The sequence below is a fragment of the Artemia sp. Qi Xiang Cuo genome, chromosome 7 (genome assembly GCF_049724085.1).
Source record: "Artemia sp. Qi Xiang Cuo chromosome 7, ASM4972408v1, whole genome shotgun sequence".
Taxonomy (NCBI): Eukaryota; Metazoa; Arthropoda; class Branchiopoda; order Anostraca; family Artemiidae; genus Artemia; species Artemia sp. Qi Xiang Cuo.
In genome coordinates this window covers 77353484-77370725 of record NC_142800.1, presented here as the reverse complement: position 1 = coordinate 77370725, position 17242 = coordinate 77353484, and positions in this window count along the sequence as shown.

The window sequence follows — 17242 nt, the reverse complement described above, 5'->3', positions numbered from 1 at the left end:
GCTTTCATGTGAGCTTTGTGATAGAGAGCTTCACCAGCCAAGATAGGGCAAAAATGGATCAATTTCATTACAATTTGGGGTGGGATCCGGAGGGACTTTTTTTTAGGGGGAGTTCTTTGCATTGCCTATTGGACTAAGCTTTAAGCTAAACAGGAAAGGATAGTACTATGATACCAGACAGTCTGCACTCTACTGTGGGGGACACTTCACCATCCACAAAAGAAACACCACAGTATGGCCCTGAGGAGGATTTTGAGCACGATTGGTTCGGTACAACTACTGATAAATCGAGACAATAATTCACAAGAAATTTATTTGTAAATTTCTTAAAGTGTTGCTGTTGTGACTCTTCTTCTTCTTCTTCTATATCACAGCAGGTGGGCTTTTCAGTTGTTACTATTTGGCCCTCTTCCTTTTGCTTCACTCTGTGGGCTACAGAGCTACTGTCTTGGTTATCTCTTATTTATTAGATATTCTCAGATATCTTTCAGTAGATCTTTCTACTCAATGAGTTCAAATATAAGATGATAGATATCGATTTTTGTGCTCGGTGTGCAGGAATAGTCGGCTAGGCTCTTGGCTGATAGTGAGATTTTGTGGTATTTGAAGCACTTTAACAGTTTAAAATGCAAGGTATGCTGTGCAGACGTCAGCATATTACATTCAAATAGGCAGTGGTCAATCGTTTCATTATTCATAATGCAATACCTGAAAAGAGGGGATAGTGGAACTGAAAGACATGAATTAGGAAACTGATACGAGAATGCAAGAGAGTTAAGTCCATTTGTTCCAGAACGAATTCTGTGATAAATTTTAGAAAAGCACTTACTGGGAAAGGGGGAAAGAGAAGGATTTTTCTTATTAAACATAATATCTGATAGTCTCCAGCGGTAAATATCTCTAATGGGGATTGGTCTCCCACTTGGCTTGTCAATATTTATAGCATTTTTTGCTATTTCATCAAGCTGATGATTACCACTTATACCAGAGTGGCTAGGAATATACTGAAGATAAGTTCTTATGCCACTTGAAGCAAGATTATCTACAATACTAAGACATTGATAAGTGTCAACATCCAGCTTATACTGAGGAGCTGAAGACAGCAACTCAAGGCTTGATAAAGAGTCAGAATAAACTATAATATTATTTGAATTAGCAATCAAGGGTTTATTTTCCATAAGGTGTTCTAATGCCATAATTATGGCATTTAACTCTGCAGACATAATAGATACATTATTATACAATCTCTCACCCAGGGCAATTTTCAGGCGAGAAGGAAGGCACGACTTTCTACCTTGTCATTTATTTTGGACTCATCAATAAATATTTGGAAATGGTTTTTATAAGTAATTGTATTGAGTTCAGCAAATTTTTTTCTGGACAAAAGCAATGGGGGTTAAATCTTTAGTCCACTTTGAGAAATCAGTATTTATCATGGGGATTGACCAATTCCATGGAAGGGATTGGGGGAAAGTACGTGCAATAGACTTTATGGGTACAGGGAACTTCTTCTGAATATTGGCATACTCATCTGCAATGCCTCTATACACGGCTGGATTTCTTAACCAATTATGTAGGGTGTGTGAGCTATTTGATTCAATTTTTGTAAGATGTTTTATCAAGAGAAAGCTATGTGTCTCCCTTATTGTTGTTAATCCACTCTCCATAAGCAGAAACTTGGTGCTTGTGGTTTTCCTAAGACCAAATATGAGACGTATTATATCGTTTTGTATTGTTTCAATTTTTTGCATCTGGGTCTTTGCACATGCACCATAGACGATGAGCCCATAGTCAATATGGGGTCTTATATGTGATTTACAAAACTGGAGTAAGGTTTTCTCCTTACAGCCCCAGGGTGTAGAAAGAAGTCTTTTTAGTATAATTGTTTTTCTATAGCATTTTTTTATTGTATTTGAAATTTGGATGTGGAAATTAAGTTTTTGGTCAAGCATGAGACCTAGGTAATTAATATGATTATCTTCTGGAATAGTTGTTCAATTTAGAGTTAGTCTTGCATTAACATGATTTCGCTTTCGGTGAAATTGGATTATTTTTGACTTGGTAGGTGCAATGGGTAAATCTGAAAGTTGAGAGAATTTTTCAAATTGGAAAAGTGACTTTTGTAGCTTTGACTGTGCAATCTCAAAGGTGTTGCCAGATGACCATAAAACCAGATCATCAGCATATTGTAGATTCGTGTGGGGGAGATTCATGTCCCAAAGATACAGGGCAAAAAGGAGGCAGCTGAGGACTGCTCCTTGAGGCAGGCCTTTAGTTATGGTCTTTTGGGGTGAAGAGGCTGAACCTACACAAACAATGAAACTTCGCAGCTCTACGAAAGATTTTATTAAAGATACTAGCTTGGGGGGTAGTCCAAGGTTTGCAAGTTTAATTAAAAGGATTTGGTGGTTCGTATTGTCATATGCCCCTTCAAAATTCAGGAAAGCTACAACTAGGACGTTATTTTTTGAGATCGATTCCTTTGTTGCATTTGTTAACAATTTGAAATTCTCAATCGATGAAAGGGAGGTCCTGGAACCATTGGCAAATTCAGGGATTCTGGCATGATTTTGCACAAAGCAAAGGAGTTGATAAAACATTATTTTGTCCATTATTTTTCCCATCACAGGAGTAATCATTATGGGCCTATAGGACTCTGGGTTATTTTTGGGTTTACTTTTCTTTAGGATTGGTAAGAGGGACGAACATTTCCAGATATTGGGGAACATAGATGAATTCCAAGCATAATTATAACAGTTTAGAAGTTCCTGTTTGTATGAAGGGGTGAGATTCTTTATCCATGTAGGGTGTATATTGTCATAGCTGCCGTTAGTCTTGGTCATAATATGATGTATTGCATTATTCATTTCCTGGATGGAAAATGGGCTGGTTATATACTCGGATCCTGGGTGAGGTTGGTAGCTTGGGTTCATAGGAATTGGGGGTATTTTGCTACAATTGTTTGATGTTAGCTTATTAACAAAAAGAGTGGCAAATAGCTTAACTTTTTCATTATCATTGTCATAATGCGTATTATTATATATAAGCTTATACAGGAGTGGGATGAGGGAAGTTTTTTTTCCCACAGATATGGCTTATGACTTTATGTATAATTGGCTCATGTGTTTCTCTGGAGAGATTATTTGCAAAATTGTTCCAGTAGTTATATTTAGCATTTATTATGGTCTTTTTTAGATTAGATTCTGCTTGTAATTTTTTTAAATAAGTAGTAGGTGATGTTTTTTAAAGAATGTTCTCCTAGCTGCCTTTTTTGTTCTCCATTTATTTTGGCACTCATTTGTCCACCATGCTTTGGGAATATGTTTAGGGAAGGTTTTCCTGGGTGTTATCCTGAGGATAGCATGATTAGCTGTATTTATTAGTAAAGATGCCAAAACTTCAGCATGTGTGTCAGCTGTTAAGTTTGAAATGCATGAATTTTGGGTGAAACTTGTAATTTCATCATTTAGCTTATTTTGGAACATAGGCCGATTTCCTTTAGTGTTGATATATTTGGAGGTATGTGATAGGGTGTCAGCAGGTTCGTTTAGGGAGCTAACTATGGCAAAGTGGTCAGTACATAGATTATCAATTTTATTTATATAAATTTTATTCAAAATATTTAAAGACACAATTTGTAGGTCAATTGTAGATAAACTGCCACTTTTGGGGTTGAAATATGTATTCAGATTTGGAGGGGTAGCAACAGCTAATTCATTATTATTTGAAGTCATATGCTCAATGAACTTACCAGCTTTATTTGCTGGTTTATTCCCCCACAAAAGGCTGTGGGCATTAAAGTCTCCACAAATAATGATATTTACAACATATTAGAATTATTTATATAGCTGAAGAAATCCATGGCATCTGTAATTTGACCATTAGGGTGACAAAAGCTTATTATGTAAGTTTTTGTATTATTCAGCCAAACACTGATACCAATTGCATCAACATTATTTACAAAATCTGGAAAGTTGATGCCGCAGAATTTTATATTATTATTAACTATTAAAGCTACTCCCCCTCCTTTTCTCTTTGATGATATATCCTTTCTCAGGATAGTGTATCCCAGAGTCTTGGTTTGTTTATTTTGAGTTCAATGAGTTTACTGGGGGAAAGCAATATAGATGAAATTATTATTCATAAAAGATCTTAGTTAATATAGCTTGTTTTCTGCAAGTGATCATACGTTCCAATAGAGTATTGATGTGTGTCATGTTGTTGTTTTATTTGTCATATGACTGTGTATCAATGTTCAGCTTTTTCAATAGTAGAGTAAGATCTTTTTTTGCTTGAATGAGCATATGATTAGGGATGTAGATTTTTGCCAATTCAGCAATGATTTTTGTTTTCTGTTGTTGTTGTATATTCATGATCTGACCTGCATGGCAGTTTAGAATGAATAAGCATATATTTGGGGTTTGCTTGTTTGGCTGTGCATCCAGTTTGTCAGTTAAGGGATTAATTCCTGGTAGTGTTTCTGGTTTGTTTCTCTTTGGGACGGGGTGCCAGGCCGACCTCATCTCACTAGGCAAGGAGGCTTGTTGGCTTGGTGATTCTTTCTGATAGAGATTTGAGTTGGGGGGGCTTAAAGGATGGTGTTTTGTAAGGAGTACTTGATGCATTGGGAGTATTTGACTTGGCAGTTTTATTTGATTTCAATATAGGTTTTATTTGGTGTGATTGGGCAGCATTTGCTTCCATAGCTGCAAAAGAGTATGGAATGGCCTTCTCTGTTGCTATTTGGAGTGTTAGTACTCTTTTCTTATATGCAGGGCATTGGGATTTATTGGTGGATTCATGTGGGCCTCTACAATTGATACATGTAGGCTGAGTGTTGTTGCAAGTTCTCAACTCTTTAGGATGGGAGCCTTTGCAATTACTACAGGCTAGGAGAATTTCATTGCATTTATTTGTTGTGTGTCCCAGTTTCAGACACTTCTGACACTGGATAAGCTGAACATTTTAAGATATTTAAAATAAATTTCTTGTGTATTATTGTCTCAATTAGTCAGTAGTTGTATCGAACCAATCGTGCTCGAATCCTCCTCAGCACCATACTGAGGTGTTTATTTTGTGGATGGTGAAAATTCCCCGATAGTAGAGTTCAGACAGTTTTTTATCATTGTATTATCCTTTCTTTTTTTAGTGTAAAGCTTATTCCAATAGGCAATGCTAAGAAGTCCCCCCCCCAAAAAAATGTCCCCCCAGATCCCACCCCAAATACCAGTGAAATTGATACCCATCTTGGCTGGTCAAGTTCACTATCACAAAGTTCAAATGATAGCTCCAATTCTGAGAATAGGACAATGATCAGTGTAGGGGCTAATGTCACTATAAATGATGATAATGGGTTTCAAGAGGTCCTTTCTAGAAGCTCTAAAAAAAGGAAAAAAATCTCTCCAATCAAAAGCATTTCCCCTCTCCCCGCCCAAGATCCTCCCTCCCTCCCTTTGAAATAAAAAAGATTACTGCAATAAGAGTTGCAATTTTCAAATTGTTATAATCAATGTTCTCTCTTAATATTCACCGTGATTGATCTCTGCTAATAGCTGTCCAAGATCAGAAATCAGCAGAAACAATAATTAATCTAAAATCCCTTCTGATTACCCCAATTAATGCATCTAAATGGAACCCAAAACAATCCCCAACAAAAATAGTAGTTTATAATGTTCCCCCAGAAATACCCATTCAGGAGTTAAAAGAAGGGCTCTCAGATAGGGCTGGAAACACAATCCCAGTTGAAGATGTTACCCAACTTGGTAAACCTAACTCCAATGGCCTAAAAACAAGTAGATCCTTCTTATTTATACTAAAGGAAAAAATTAACATTCCTAAATTATTCCTATCTAGTCTAATCAAATCGCAAAAGGACTACGTACCAAAGCCTATCCGCCTTCAGAAGTATTTCAAGTTGGGGCACACAACAAACAAACACAATGAGTGTTTCTTGAAGTATAGCAGTTATTAATCATTCAATCCTAAAGACTTGGCAACTTGCACCAACACTTAGCCTACATATATCAATTGCAAAGGCCCACATGAATCTACCAATAAATCACTATGTCCCGCACATAAGAAAAGAGCACTAACACTCCAAATATCAACAGAGAAGATCATTCCATACCCATTTGCAGCAATGGAAGTATATGCTGCCCAAAAATACCAAATAAAGCCCGTAATGAAACCAACCAAAACCCCCAAGTCAAACGCCCCCAATGCACCAAATACCCCGTATAAAACACCATCCTCTAAGCCCCCTAGCTCACATCCCTATCAGAAGGAATCACCAAGTCAACAAGTCTTGTCCGGTGAGATGAGGTCAGCCTGCCCCCCTTCCCCTCCCAAGAAGAAACAAACCAGAAACCCTACCAGGAATTAATCCCTTAACTGACAAACAGGATGCACAACCAAACATGCAATCCCCAAATATATGCTTATTCATTCTAAACTGTAACGCAGTTCAGGCCATGAACATACATCAACTACAGAAAACAAAAATCATTGCAGAATTGGCAAAAATCTACATCCCTGATGATATGCTCATTCAAGCAAAAAAAGATCTTGCTTTACTATTAACAAAGCTGAACATTGATACACAGTCATATGAAAAACAAATCAACAACACAACACATATCAAAAATCCAGTGGAACGTAAGATCACTCACAGAAAATAAGCTAAACGAACTAATATCTTTTATGAATAATAATTCCATCAATATTGCTTGTCTCCAGGAAACTCATTTAACCCAAAATCAACAAATTAAGTCTCTGGGATATACTATCCTGAGAAAGGATAGATCATCAGAGAGAAAAGGAGGTGGAGTAGCTTGAATAGTTAAAAATAATATAAAATTCTGTGGCATCAATTTTCCAGATTTTGCAAATGATGTTGATGCAGTTGGTATCAGTGTTTGGCTGAATAATACAAAAACCTACATAATAAGCTTTTATAACCCTAATGGCCAAACTACAGATGCCATGGATTTCTTTAGATATATAAATAATTCTAATATGTTAAAAAATATCATTATTTGTGGAGATTTCAATGCCCACAACCTTTTGTGGGGGAATAAACCAGCAAATAAAGCTGGTTAATTGATTGAGCGTATGACTTCAAATAATACTGAATTAGCTGTTGCTACCCCTCAAAACCTGAATACATACTTCAACCCCAAAAGTGGCAGATTCTCCACAATTGACCTACAAATTGTGTCATTAAACATTTTGTATTAAATTTATATAAATAAAATTGATAGTCTATGTACTGACCACTTTGCTATAGTTTGCTCCCTAAATGAACCTGCTGAAACTCTATCACATACTTCCAAACATATCAACACTAAAGCAAATTGGTCTATGTTCCAAAATAAGCTAAATGATGAAATTACAAGTTTCACCAAAAATTCATGCATTTCAAACACAACAGTTGACGCATATGCTGAAGTCTTGGCATCTTTACTAATAAATACAGCTAATCATGCTATCCCCAGGACAACACCCAAGAAAACCTTCCCTAAACACATTCCTAAAGCATGGTGGACAAATGAGTTCCAAAATAAATGCAGAACAAAAAAGGCAGCTAGGAGAGCATTCATAAAAAAACCATCACCTACTACATATTTAAAAAAATTACGAGAAGAATCTGATCTAAAAAGGACTATAATAGATGCTAAATATAACTACTGGAATAACTTTGCAAATAATCTCTCCAGAGAAACACATGAGCCAATAATACATAAAGTCATAAGCCACATCTGTGGGAAAAAGACTTCCCCCAACCCACTCTTGTGTGAGCTTATACATAATAATACCCATTATGACAATGATAATGAAAAAGCTAAGCTATTTGCAACTCTTTTTTTTAATAAGCTAACATCAAATAATCGAAGTAAAATGTCCCCAATTCCTATGAGCCCGAGTTACCAACCATGCCCAGGACCCGAGTATATAACAACTTTATTTTCAAGCCAGGAAATAAATAATGCAATACATCATATTAGAACCAAAACTAGCGGCAGCTATGACAATATACACCCTACATGGATAAAGAATCTCATCCCTTCATACAAACAGGAACTGCTAAATTGTTATAATCATGCTTGGGCATCTTCTATGTTCCCCAATATATGGAAATGTTTGTCCCTCCTACCAATCCTAAAGAAAAATAAACCCAAAGATAACCCTGAGTCCTATAGGCTCATAATGATTACTACTGTGATGGGGATAATAATGGAGAAAATGATCTATTACCGACTCCTCTGGTTTTTTGAAAAAAATAATATGATCCCTAACACTCAAACTGGATTCAGGAAACACCACTCCTCAACAGATGCTTTCATTTAGCTAATTAATGATATAAAAAAATCTTTTTCAAAAATAATGTTGTAGTTGGATCTTCTCTAGCTTTTGAAGGGGCATATGACACTGTTAACCTTTAAACGTCACTTGCCAAATCTACAAACATTTTACTACCCCCCACGAAAGCACCCTTTATTAATTCTTTCATATAACTGTGATGTATCCTTGTTTTTGTTAGTTCAGCCTCTTCTCCCCAAAAGACAACAACCAAAGGCCTACCTCAGGGAGCAGTCCTCAGTTGCCTCCTCTTTGCCCTATATCTCTGGGACATGAACCTCCCCCACACGAATCTACAATATACTGACGATCTGGTACTATGGTCATCTGGCAACACCTTTGAGATAGCACAGTCAAATCTGCAAAAGTCACTTTTCCAATTTGAAAAATTCTCTCAACATTCAGATTTACCCATTACACCTACCAAGTCAAAAATAATCCAATTTCACCGAAAGCGAAACCATGTTAATGCAAAACTAACTCTAAATGGAACAACTATTCCAGAAGATAATCATATTAATTACCTAGGTCTCATGCGTGACCAAAAACTTAATTTCCACCTCCACATTTCAAACACAATAAAAAAATGCTATCCAAAAAAAAATATACTAAAATGACTTCTTTCCACACCCTGGGGCTGTAAGGAGAAAACCTTACTCCAGTTTTATAAATCACATATAAGACCCCATATTGACTATGGGCTCATCGTCTATGGTGCATGTGCAAAGACCCAGATGCAAAAGATTTAAACAACACAAAATGATATGATACGTCTCATATTTGGTCTTAGGAAACCCAAAAGCACCAAGTTTCTGCTTATGGAGAGTGGGTTAACAACAATAAGGGAGAGACGTAGCTTTCTCTTGACAAAAAATCTTACAAAAATTGAATCAAATAGTACACACACCCTACATAATTGGTTAAGAAATCCAGCCATGTATAGAGGCATTGCAGATGAGTATACCAATATTCAGTAGAAGTTCCCCGTAACGGCAAAGTCTATTGCACCTACTTTCCCCCAATCCCCTCCATAGAATTGGTCAATTCCTATAATAAATACTGATTTCTCAGAGTGGAATAAAGATTTAACCCCCATTGCTTTTGTCCAGAAAAAAAGTTGCTAAACTTAATACAATTACCTATAAAACCACTTCCAAATATTTGTTGAGGGGTCAAAAATGAATGAGAAGGTTGCAAGTGGTGTTTTCCTTCCTCACCTGAAAATTGCAGTGGGCGAGAGATTATATAATAATTTATCTATAATGTCTGCTGAGTTAATTGCGATAATCATGGCATTAGAACACCTTAAGGAAAACCAACCTTTGATTGCAAATTCAAATAATATTATTGTATATTCTGACTCTTTATCAAGCCTTGAGTTGCTGGCCTCAGCTCCTCAGTGTAAGTTGGACATTGACACTTATCATTGTCTCAGTATTATAGATAATCTTGCTTCAAGTGGCATAAGAACTTATTTTCAGTATATTCCTGGCCACTCTGGTATAAGTGGTAATCATCAGGTTGATGAAATAGCAGAAAATGCTATAAATATTGACCAGCCAAGTGGGAGACCGATCCTGATTAGAGATATTTACCGATATATATATATATATATATATATATATATATATATATATATATATATATATATATATATATATATATATATATATATATATATATATATATATATATATATATATATATATATATATATATATATATAATTTGTAATTTATATTATATAATTATAATTTACCTTTTAATTATAATTTATATCATTTATAATTTATATTTTCCGGCTTACTGATTATAAGTTTTTACCGTGAATTTGCTACAAATGCAGGTCGCTAGAGCATATATTGTCGGGTTGCTCTAGCGTGGAACGTTGTCTCAAGTGTCTTGGTAGTGGAAACTCGCATTCTAGGAACAACCCTTGCCAAAATGAACCTTGGTGCTTCCATTGCGGATCTCATGAGCATAATGGATTTAGCTTTCGCTGCAAACGGTTAACCGAAAAAGCTGCAAAGAATAAAAAATGATTAGTGCAAATAATATATCTCTGAATCTGAATGGATTTGATGATAAACAACATGTATTGCAGTCTATGCTGCGCGATCTGGATATTTTGTGTCTGCAAGAGTATCACCTTCCGACCACTCTACTAGTCTTCTGTCGAGCCTGTCGCAGCAGTTTAAGTATTTTATATCTCCATCTACACCTACAGGTGAACGCCCATCTGAAGGCGTTTGCATTTTTCTTCAAGAGAATATTCCAGTTTCAGTGTTTGCCGTTAATCGTTATTCTGTTGATGTTCAAATCCCAGGGATTATCGTTTTCTCGTGCTATTTACCAACAAATTCTCATACTATTTATTCTGATTTTGATTTCAATTTTGCATGTTTATAATTATCGCGATTTGTGGCGAAAGTTCCATCAGATTTCCAGTGGCTTATTGGCGGGGATTTTAACTGCAACATTGCTATCTCTGATGTCCGTTCCTCCGCCCTTTTATCTTTGTTTTCGGTTTTTACTATAGTTTCAAAAGATGCAGATTTGACGTATGTCCATAATTGTGGTTCCTTCTGTAATCTAGACCACGTGCTTGTTTCAAATGCAGCGTTATTGCCACATCCTGTTCATGTTGGATTGGGTATGCCTATTAGTGACCATTTTTACCTTTCTTTTCATTTAAATATTCAAATTCCATCTTTTAAAATTATCCATCGTTCTAGTCAAATTGTAAATAAAATGATCTGGGATCGGGAAAATATGTGCAAATATCATAAAGAATCAGATGCTCTTTTAGCTAAAATAATTATAAATTATTCTAAGGATGTTGATCAAATTGATTTTGATCTATTTTACCTTGAAATTGTTCATGGTTTAAAAGTCGGGGCTAATAAAGCATTTACGACTGATTCTTTCCGTCATGGATCTCGTGTTTTAGGTTGGAACCTTAACCCGATTTTAAAGCAAAGCCAAAAGAATGCATCTCAAGCTTGTTACCTTTGGAATTGCGCAGGAAAACCGCGATCTGGACCATTTTTTGATGGTATGAAATTAACTAAACGCGTTTTTCGGGCTGAGTTACGTTTGCATAATGAAATTATAAAAGATGAAATTGGTTCAAGGATTATTAGTGATAAGAATGAGCTTTGGAGTTTGGTTAATTCTAGACGTCGTAATAATAATTGTTCACCAGATTCTAATAGTTCTCTGAATCTAGATGATTGTGCTACTAAAGATTGTGAGTACATAATTGAATCAAAAGCCTTAGATATATCAACCGCGCATACATACAGACTCTTCTTCATCATCTTGTGATGTTTCATTATAGACAATAACACAGAATGTGGATTTTGGACTTCTAAACCGTTCCTAAAAACAAATTAATGATCCCCAAAATCACATTTTTCGTGCAAAAATAGGCAAATTATTTTTTAAGCGACATGGTAAGCAAACAACTTACGGTTATAGGTCTATAAGAATTGCATAGCGTGGGGTCCTTATTCTTTTTAGACACACTTGTAACCAACCCTTCACATAAAGTCTTAGAGACATACTCTTGGGACAAAATTATTTGAAATAACAGAGCTAAGTTATAACATATATATATATATATATATATATATATATATATATATATATATATATATATATATATATATATATATATATATATATATATATATATATATATATATATATATATATATATATATATATATATATATATATATATATATATATATATATATATATATATATATATATATATATATATATATATATATATATATATATATATATATATATATATATATATATATATATATATATATATATATAATTTCAGGAGGAAAAGTATTTTCCTCCTATGTAAAGTCAGAAGGCAGTTCAAACTTCGTGGAGAGGAAGAAAGGGATATTAAAATTTGTTTTAGTTCATAAGGAGTCGTTGACTCAATCAATTTCGTTGAGGGAGTGAAAACTATTGTTATAATTTTGCTTTCGGGTAGTTCAATCTCGTTCAGGCTTCTTTGTAAAACTGGGGAAGGTGCCCCTAAATACTTGTGCCAAATTATGAAAATTTTGTCAAGTATACCTGTCACTGTCACAGCAACCGGTCGTGTTGAGATACATTGAGTAATTCACCAATTATTACCGCTGTTGTCATTGCTGATGCTACTACCACTTAGCCTATGTCTAATTGTAAAGGGAAAAAGACACCCACTTCCGCCCCTTCTCTACTTGCAATGGTTTAAAGATTGTGTAAAGACAAGCTTGTATTCGCTAGTAGAAGGGGAGGTAAGACAGGATATCACAGGCCCCCACAGGAGCTTTTGGTTGGTAATGGCTTCTGAATCATTGACAAAATCCCGTCCCAGGCCGTTATACAAGATATCGTGCAGTCCTCAGTAAGAAACCTTGAAACTACATTGAAAGCTGAAATTTCAAAGTCAATCAGTGATATTATAGCACAGCTGTCCGCTCTTGAACATCAGGTTGCCGATAAATGCTCAATCTCTGATGTGCGTGCTGAGATTCAGACCCTTGTTCAACTTGTTGAACTGTTCAACTGATTAAAATTTCTTTTAGTTCATAAGGAGTCGTTGACTCAATCAATTTCGTTGAGGGAGTGAAAACTATTGTTATAATTTTGCTTTCGGGTAGTTCAATCTCGTTCAGGCTTCTTTGTAAAACTGGGGAAGGTGCCCCTAAATACTTGTGCCAAATTATGAAAATTTTGTCAAGTATACCTGTCACTGTCACAGCAACCGGTCGTTTTGAGATACATTGATTAATTCACCAATTATTACCGCTGTTGTCATCGCTGATGCTACTACCACTTAGCCTATGTCTAATTGTAAAGGGAAAAAGACACCCACTTCCGCCCCTTCTCTACTTGCAATGGTTTAAAGATTGTGTAAAGACAAGCTTGTATTCGCAAGTAGAAGGGGAGGTAAGAGAGGATATCACAGGCCCCCACGGGAGCTCTCGGTTGGTAATGGCTTCGGAATCCTTGACAAAATCCCGTCTCAGGCTGTTATACAAGATATCGTGCAGTCTTCAGTAAGAAACCTTGAAACTACATTGAAAGCTGAAATTTCAAAGTCAATCAGTGATATTAAAGCACAGGTGCCCGCTCTTGAACATCAGGTCGCCGATAAATGCTCAATCTCTGATGTGCGTGCTGAGATTCAGACCCTTGTTCAACTTGTTCAACTGTTCAACTGATTAAAATTTCTTTTAGTTCATAAGGAGTCGTTGACTCAATCAATTTCGTTGAGGGAGTGAAAACTATTGTTATAATTTTGCTTTCGGGTAGTTCAATCTCGTTCAGGCTTCTTTGTAAAACTGGGGAAGGTGCCCCTAAATACTTGTGCCAAATTATGAAAATTTTGTCAAGTATACCTGTCACTGTCACAGTAACCGGTCGCTTTGAGATACAATGAGTAATTCACCAAATATTACCGATGTTGTCATTGCTGATGCTACAACCACTTTTCCTATGTCTAATTGTAAAGGGAAAAAGAAACCCACTTCCGCCCCTTCTCTACTTGCAATGGTTTAAAGATTGTGTAAAGACAAGCTTGTATTCACTAGTAGAAGGGGAGGTAAGAGAGGATATCACAGGCCCCCACAGGAGCTCTTGGTTGGTAATAGCTTCAGAATCATTGACAAAATCCCGTCCCAGGCCGTTATACAATATATCGTCCAGTCCTCAGTAAGAAACCTTGAAACTACATTGAAAGCTGAAATTTCAAAGTCAATCAGTGATATTAAAGCACAGGTGTCCGCTCTTGAACAACAGGTCGCCGATAAATGCTTAATCTCTAATGTGCGTGCTGAGATTCAGACCCTTGTTCAACAAGAGACTGCTAGCATAAAAAATGATTTTTCTCAACATCTTGACAGTGAGGTCCAGCGCCTTTTCGCTGAAGAGCGGTATAGGCAGCGCAGAGCTCTTAATATAGTTGCGTATGATATCTCATCACAACCGAACAAACAGCTCTACATCCAGTAGTACCTCAGCCAGAAGTATAAACTTCAGGACATACGCATTAGAAATATGAGAAGACTACCCACCCCTGCAAACCCACAGTCTGCAAGTGCGCGCCCCCCTCCTGTCCTCTTCTCTGTACCAAGTTTTGACACCAAATGGACAATCATCAACCATTCTCGTGAACTCCGCGAAGACATTCAGTTTCGTGGTGATGCTTCAAAGGCAGAACGTAACAAACGTAAAGCTCTTTTAGATGAGCTAAAGAGGCGAAAAAACGCTGGCGAAACACGTCTCATCATCTTCAAAGGACAAATAGTGTCAAAAAATGTAGCTGTTCATCGCGGTTGGAAAACTCCAAAGCCAGCCTCAAACCAGTCCACGATGGAAATATAACAGTTTGTCCCTCACCTGTAAATAGCCCTGTTTTCTTGCAGTTATCTTCTTTGTTTCATAATACTTCAAGTGTTGATATAAGCGTATCCTCTACAGAAAATGAACTTAGTCAATTACGTAGTGAACTTTTCTTGTCATGTGATAGCTCGAGTAATTCGAGTTTCGTAAGTGCCGTTTCTGAACTTACTTCCACGCCACCTGTGTCTATCGCAGTTGCAGCTCCTGGACCTCTTCCGCTAGACGGCATGTCACAAAAGTCTCCAAAAAATAACACCCTACGTGTTATCTCGAGCAATGTTGACTCTCTTACAAACAAGCTTCTGGAAACCCAAGTTTTCTTAAAAGAAGAGGCAGCAGATATTGCCGGTTTGGTGGAGATTCTGCCAAAGTATACTGCAGTTCCTTCTACTGAGAGTTCGCTGCAGATATCTGGATTTCAGTGCTTCACTAATCTAGGACAGCCAAACTGCAGAAGAGGAGTTGGTGTCTACGTCAGAGAAGGCTTCCAGGTTAGTGTTATCAACCTTCCTATTTTAATATACCTTGGGTTGAAAGTGTATGGCTTGGTATTAATCTTCATGACAAAAAAGCCTGTATTGGGTGTATTTGCAGAAGCCCTAGCGCACCCAGTCTTAAGGAATGTGAATCATCACCTAAAACAATTATTGATGGAATGGCTTCCTTGGTATCACAAACGGTTGCATCTGATTTGATAATAATTGGGTATTTTAATTTCCCCTCGGTTGAGTGGGTGGATGGACTTGGTTATCCGGCATCTGGCGGTGGGGATTCACCATTTGTGTCTTGTTTATCTGACAATTTCCTTCACCAAACGGTTGAAAAACCCACAAGGCACCGTGGTGACCAGAACCCCTCCTTGTTGGATCTTGTAATTCTGAGTGACCCAGACTCTCTCATCAGAAATGAATTTCTTCCTCCAGTTGGTAACAGCGACCACTCAGTTATCCTCTCTGTGCTGTCTATGAATAGTCGTCTTCAAACTAACTCGCGCCCTCAAACTTTTATTGATTATCATGAAATACAGCAGGAATTGGTATCAATTAATTGGTCAGAGCTCATTACTTCTGATATCAACACGTCATGGTTGAATGTCAAGGAAACTCTCATGTCAACAGAAAAGAAGCACTCCCGTGTTATTTATCGAAGACAGCCAAAAACACTTCCGTTTCTCACAAAGGATTCAAAGAGGACAATCAATAGGAAAGCCAGAGCTTGGAAAAGGTAAAAAAAAGAAAAAAACACAGGAAAATTGGCTAAGGTATGTGAAGGCTTGGAATCTCGTCTTGGACTCAGTTAGGAAACTGAAGTCTGAATATAAGGAGAAGCTTGCCACTGATATCAAGGCAAACCCCAAATCCTTCTGGACGCATGTTTCTGCTAAAAGTCCTAACTGTCACACCATTCCTGACCTCAAATATAGCAGGGTAACGTACTCGTCGCCGATAGATAAAGCTAATTTACTAAATGTCCAGTTTGCCTCCACTTTCACCACCTGGTCTTGTCCAACCATCCCTGCAGCACCATCACATTCTGTATCTACCCCAATGCCTAGCCTGTTAGTTACTGAAGAAATGGTCTTATCTAGCCTCGATAAACTCGATGTTAACAAGACCAAAGGACCTGACGGGTTACACCCAAGGCTTCTTCAAGAGTGTAGAAATGTCCTCACTTCTCCTCTGTGCAGACTCTTCCAGCTGTCCCTAAGAAACGGAGAGCTACCTACAGATTGGAAAACGTCATATGTTACGCCAATCCACAAAAAAGGCCCCAAGGATTGTGCTGAAAATTACCGTCCCATCAGCATCACTTCTGCCTTCGTAAAGGTGCTCGAGAGATCTGTAAATAGAGCTCTCATTCAGCACTTTGAAACAAACAACATACTAACTCCTTCTCAACATGGCTTCAGATCTGGTAGATCCGTCGACAGTAACCTAGTACAGACATACGCGGATGTAACATCACTGCTGGATCGAGGATTTCCTGTTGATATGGTGCTCCTGGACCTCTCAAAAGCTTTCGACAGGGTATGTCATGAATTCCTGATCGCCAAACTGAAGGCAGCAGCTGTTGATGGTGTTACTGTGCAGTAGATACAGAGTTTCCTATCAGAAAGAATAAAAGCCATCAGGGTCTATGACTCTCTAGGTGTTCCTCATTTATCGTCATCCATAACTGTGTTAAGTGGCGTCCCCCAGGGGACCATCCTTGGACCGAGTCTCTTCAATTTTTATATTAATGATGCACCAAACCTTCTCTCGAACCTCCTCACACTTTATGCTGATGACTCAAAACTTGTTGGCAAAGCTTCTATACCATCTGATCTCCAATCTATACAAACGGACCTTGATATTCTTGGAAGCTGGGCTGATAAATGGCTCCTCTCCTTTAATGCTGAAAAATGTCATGTCATTCATTTTGGTAAATATAATCCACATCAGCAGTACCATCTCCAAGATAACCC